We start from the raw sequence: 5,985 nt of genomic DNA, 5'->3' as shown, positions 1-5,985 counted from the left end.
AGAGAGAAGTTGGAGGAGCTGTATTCATTTGATTCCTGTATAGAAAGGAAAAACAAGGGGTTTCTCACAGTTATTCGTCATCTTCTCTGGACTCCTGGACAAAATGTCACGGTGACTGCAGACCACATGAGGAAGGGTACCTCTGAATGGTTCTGTGTATGTTTGATTTTTCTAGTTGTTCCTCTTGTTCCATTTGGGAGCAGTGTGGTTTGTTCATAATGAGATTCACCACCTTCCCTGTTAATCTAAGGGAGAACTAAATTGGCCTTCTGCACTGAAGTTGCCTCTTTCTCATCTCTTGGCAGCGTGATCCTCTGTCCTGAAAACCAGAGGCCACCAGCCTGGGGTTGTGTTGAAGCTCGGAGTTGACACTGATATAGCTGGAAAAGGGTTACACTCAGGGCCCCATAATCTGCTGCTGACACAGTGAGGTTAAATTCTAGGGGTGAGGGGCAATAGGGCTTCTAGACAGTATTGAATATGAATCGCATAAACTAATGGCGACCAAGAGAATGGAAGCCCCGCTTCTGTGTAGTGGGAGGGAAAATTAGCCATGTTAGAGCTTTCTTTTGGCCCATGCCCCAGAGATGCAGTTAGAGGCAAAGGACCAGCTGTCCCACCATCTTGGCTAGGGCTGGCCAGGAGTAAGGGAGACTTTTTTTTTTTTAAGAATGTCTTAATTAAGAGTTGGATCTATCAGACTCTTTTCTGGGTGTACCTCTAAAAACGAGTGCAGTCCCACCATCCCCTCTGGTTTCTGAGGCACTTGAAGCATTTGTGGAGGAAGGGTGCAGTGCATGACACATTGTGTTTGGGAGGGGAAATAGAATCAATGTTTGCGTGGGTTCGATTCCAGCCCCCTTTGCTAGCGTGTTTTCTGGCTAACCACCAAAGACTCTTTAACTTAACAATCCTGCTGATAGCTATGGTAGTGGTGAAGGAGGGCAAGCAGCAGGGGGGCATGTCTTCTTTTGAGGGGTCTAGTTCTGCTAGCATTGATGTGGTGCAACATTACCGCCTTGCTGTAAAATCCAAACTGGCAGTGCTGTTAATGGAGCAGAGAGCTGCAAGCTCAGAGGGGAACTTTTCTGTGGGAAGAGATTTCCTTAAGATCCTGAAGACGATGCCACTCATATCTAGTACTTGTGGTCACAGGTATTAGGGTGCAAAGCTGAACTGTTAAGTGTCTGCTAAAATCCTGAGTAGGAGGCCAAGTGCAGGAGCAATATGAACATCCAGCAGGCAGCACTTATTCTCTTCTAGGCTTCCTTTCTGTTTGCCAAGCCTTGTCTCTGGCTGAGATTCACTGCCTGGAAGAAAGAGGAGCAAGTTTGTTCTCTCACAGAAGGACTTTCCTGAAAAAAGAGGATACATTTCCTGAGCCTGTGCTGTTTAGAGAAAGCATTCAGGACAGTTGGGCATCTTCGCTTTGGCCATCCTAACTTAGGTGCATGTCTGTGGCAGTGGGTGGTCACTCTGGGTGTTAGTACACTGAATTGTTTTTACAAGGTGGGGAGGGGAGAGACTCTTACAATTTGCAAAAGTATCACAGCAAGCCAGTCTGCAACTTCCATTTTGCTTTTTAGGATGCTGGCTGGGTTTGTAACCACGAGAATCTAATGTTACTGTTTGCTCAGAGGCAGAAATCTGAGAGAAGATTGCGTTGTCATGGACTCAGAAACAGGGCATGGTGATCGGTGCTGTGCCGTGTCACCGAGACGTTACAACCTGTCAGTAACTCCACTGTTGCTGGGGCTTGGACCTTCAGCGCACCTCTGAGGTTAGCAGTCTTCTAGTTAAGAAGACCTGATAGGATTTGTAACGGGTCAGGTGAATCATGGTGCATTCAGGGTCGGAGAGGTGATGGTCCTTGGTTGCTTATTTTCCTTTGAAGTGATCTGTAAACAGACCGGATGGAGCCCTGAGCTGCCATAAATTAGCACAGCACCGTTGCGGTTTGTGGAGTCATGCGTGTTTACACCAACGGAGGAACTGGCACAGAGTATTTCCATGAGTCACCGTAAACACTCTCAACCATCATCTGCAAGTTCAGGGTATAGATTTGTCCCTTCAGCCTTTAGGGCAGCATAACACCTTCCCAGTCTGTTCTTTGTGACTCAGAACACACCTGGTGGCCAACCTGCTAGTAGACAAATGTTCTCATTTGTTCCGCTCCCAGATGCCTGGGATCTTTTGGTTTATGCAGTCAGTGTGCTCTGCTTTGTTCCTCGCCGCTCTGGCGTGCTCCCCTTCTGCTGCAGGAAGGATTTGTGCCACTTGCAAATGAGTCCTTCCTTTGCCAGGCCTTTAGTTGTGGCTTGGCTGCACTGGGGCCTGCACAAGTTTAAAATAACAGTTCATATCCAGCAGCCTGTAGAGAGCTGTGGAAAAATTGTCCCCCTTCCTTTTTTTGGAGGAGCTGATGACAGGGTGTTTGTTTACTTCTCATTTCAGGCCTCCAAGCTAATTCTTTATCACATTGCCTATCCCAGAATGCTGCCCACTTCTGCTATTAATGGCAGTTTTTCTGCAGAGTTTTGGCTTTAAAAGGAAACGTAGAAATGGGAGAAGTAATCAGCTTAGTACATTATCTTAGTACATCCCTGCCAAGGCAGCATCTCCAAACCAGACATGAATTTTCCTCCCCTTTAACAGTTTTGTCAGCATGTTAAAATTAAATAAAGCATAGGAAAACCAAAACAGGGAGGTGATGGAAATAATGACTACAGTACTCCCTTTCCCTGCCAATCCGCCAGCAATAAAACTATGCACTGTTCCATGCCTGTCTTCATAGCTTTACTTTCTAAATGAAATCTGCCTTGCTAATTAACCTTATTCCTTAATCATAGCAATTCTGTCTCTTGCTGTCCCATTGTTAATAATTGTCTTACTCTGCTGATTGTATATAACCAATATAATGAAAATGGGTTGTGTCACTGCTTCCTTTTAGGTGTGCAGAATTGGGGCCGGAAGTGTTGAGCGATAGATACGGATTCCATCTTTCATGAGTTCACAGGGGTTTGTTGAACCCCATGTTTTAGTTGGAAGTGACTTCATTTGGTTGACATTTTTCCCCAAGCTCTCCAGCCAACGTGGCACCCAACAGAGCGGGTTCTCCCTTTTTAAACAGCTCCCTATGCTTTGGCTCTTTCTTGCTGTTGTCCGTGTCAGATCCAGGCATGGTCCTATACGACATCTCTGCTGCTTTTCAAGTCAGTGAGATTACAGTGATTTTCTAGGAAGGCTGCAAAGTCCTTGGAAGAAGAAGTGGCAATTTCCTGCTTCTCCACTGTGTCTGTGAAGGTGTTTCTTCATTCTGGTATATTGAACATACCATCCTGTACTTGGGATTATCCTTTGCAGAATATTCAATGTACCTTAGTGATTGACTTGAAACTAAAACCGTGTTCTCTGAGTCCCATAGAATCATACAAAAGACTGTATCTGTGTTTTAGACTCCTCTCTCTGAAAATGGAAGCTGTCAGCTTTTTGTAAGGTTGAAACCTAATTTAAATGAACTCTTCTGTTGAAACTTCTGAGAGAGGTCTGCCTACATTTCAGCTCCTTTTCTCATTTTCTCACCTTAGCTAGGTAAGCTCTACCACATACTTGTGCAGAAAGCCAGTATTAAGTCACCGGGCTTTCTTTCTCTGGGGGGCATTACAAGTAACTATGTGATGAGGATACATTGAGGACATTAGTTTAATATTTATATACAACTTTGAGAACCTAATTTCCATAAACTCCATTGTCTCTTTTCATCTAGTGACTGCATTAACATCCTTTTATTATATTTTGCAAAAACTCAATTAAATTTTGGCATCTACTGTGGTATTGGTAACGTTATACCAGGCAGTTTAAAAATGTATACATCTTACTTGCTTCAAGCAATTTGAAACAACACAGAAAGAACTTTAAAAATTAACTGTTTCCTCTTTGCATTTTTTTCAGCCTAAATGAAGAGATGGGTCAAGTTGACTTGGATTAGAGGCAGTTAGAGTGACTTATTCAAGCCTTAGTGCAGTGCTTGGATTGCAGACACTGATTGTTCTTGATGTCATTTTGATGGATTTATTTGAAAACCGTATCTGTCTCATCTTTTTTCCTAAAGCAAAAGTTTTGGCTAGAATTTGCTCTAATGCAAAGTCCCTTTTATTGCAAGTATAGATTTGGCCTGATTTGGTGATACAACAGTACACTGCCACACATGAGGATAAAGTTCATGGCCCTCACTCGGTCCTTTTTTTTATTTCTTGGGCCAGGACGGACTGGTAGTGCTGCAGGTAATGGTGTGTTTGTTCCCTGGTAAAAGCAGAGCTCTGCCCAAGTCAAGGCTGGGAGATAGCTAAATGATGAAATCGCAGTTGGGATTCTCAGAGCTCCAAAAAGGTCTTGAGCTGGGGCAGTGGTAACCAGCTGATATTACAGTTCTGCCATGTTTCAGTTTTATGTTTGTCGCTTAAGAGATTCTGCCACTGGCTGCAGCTTATTCTGTGAAGTGCTGTCCTGAGAGACATGCACTCAGAACTGTGTCAAATATGGGAGCAGAGAAATAATTAAATGAGGCCAGATCTTTTCCTGTGCTCCTGCAACCCATGCTGCAAATGGCTCCCATTTTTTAATTGGAAAAGTCCTAGTAGTTGATCCAGGTGATTGCTGGATAATATGGGTCATCATTAGAGAATGTAAATGGCTGAGTTATTAACCTTTGCTAATAAACTGCATAGGAGTAGTAGCTTTAATTTGATTTTGCATGTTAGTTAATCGCCTGTGTTCTCAGTGCATCAGCGTATTGCTTTAATAAGCACAAATGCACTGAAGCTGCCACAACCTTTTTTTCCTTTGTTTTATTCTACCCATATATATATTTTTTAAGTTTAAAAATATTATGTTGGGACTTGAATCTACTCAAGTCAGGGCTGTTGACCTTTACTTGCCCATGGTGTGACATGGCAAGTTGTCCCTGGAGTCCTAGGTGTACTCATGCTGGAGTTGCAGCCTTTCTTGGAGGCAATGAGACTTTTTTTCCCTAGTGTTACCTGTAATATGCTGTGGCATGCATCTGAATGTTTGAATATGAGGGAGCTCTCCCATTGTGAACTGTATGGAGCCTGCACGGCAGATGCAGTAAAAAGAATTAAACTAGAAATAGCTTTACTTTTGCATATTTCCTTTGTGATCAGAAGCTCCTCCTTCAAACCCAGCACTGTTTGAATGGTTACATCCTAGACTGGGAATCCCTGTTACTGATAAGCAGAGAGAAACTACACTGCATAGAGCTAAGTTTCAGCAAACTGAATTGTACCACCAAACACTGGCAAAATGCTTACAAGGACCGCAGTGGGGTGAAAGCAGTTGCGGAGACATTGGCAGCCTTTAGAAATCCTGAAGTTTTGTCTTGCTTTGTTAAACCTATTTTCACTTCCTTGTGCAACTTTACTTTAGACTCTTATTTAATTTGAGGCCTTTTAGGTTTCTTCATCCTGCTGCTAATGGACTAGGCATTAAGAACCAGTCTTCAAAGGGGACAAGACAAGCTTCTTCCATTTGGCATTATAATACAGTATATTGAGCTTTCTGCCTTTGTGAACATTAATTAACATGCAGGAGCAAGCTCTCTGCTGGCAGCCACATCCCCAGCCAGCTTTCATTCTGGCTCCCTTACTACATTTTTTCCCCTTCTGTTTACAGTCGTTTACGTGATCATTGAACACCGCTCCTTCATAGCCTGGTTGTGGTGAGACTGCCTATCATAATTCTTGCGTCTGGGCTGCAGTTGGACAAAAGACTTAATTTGGTGGTGTTAGTTCTGTTTCTGGGTAAAAAGTTAGCTTGAAGCTGCTGTTTTATAGCATACACTACTTCTGCTTGGTGTAGTTTACAGTGGAACCAGCTGAAAAGTGTTGGGCTTCAGGAAATCGTTACACTACTAGATCCCCGACTGGGGGATATGCTGAGATAGGGAAGCAATGCTTTCTTGTATGC

Source organism: Alligator sinensis, unplaced genomic scaffold, assembly GCF_000455745.1.
Source record: "Alligator sinensis unplaced genomic scaffold, ASM45574v1 scaffold402_1, whole genome shotgun sequence".
NCBI lineage: Eukaryota > Metazoa > Chordata > Crocodylia > Alligatoridae > Alligator > Alligator sinensis.
Note: the sequence above shows the minus strand (reverse complement) of the source record.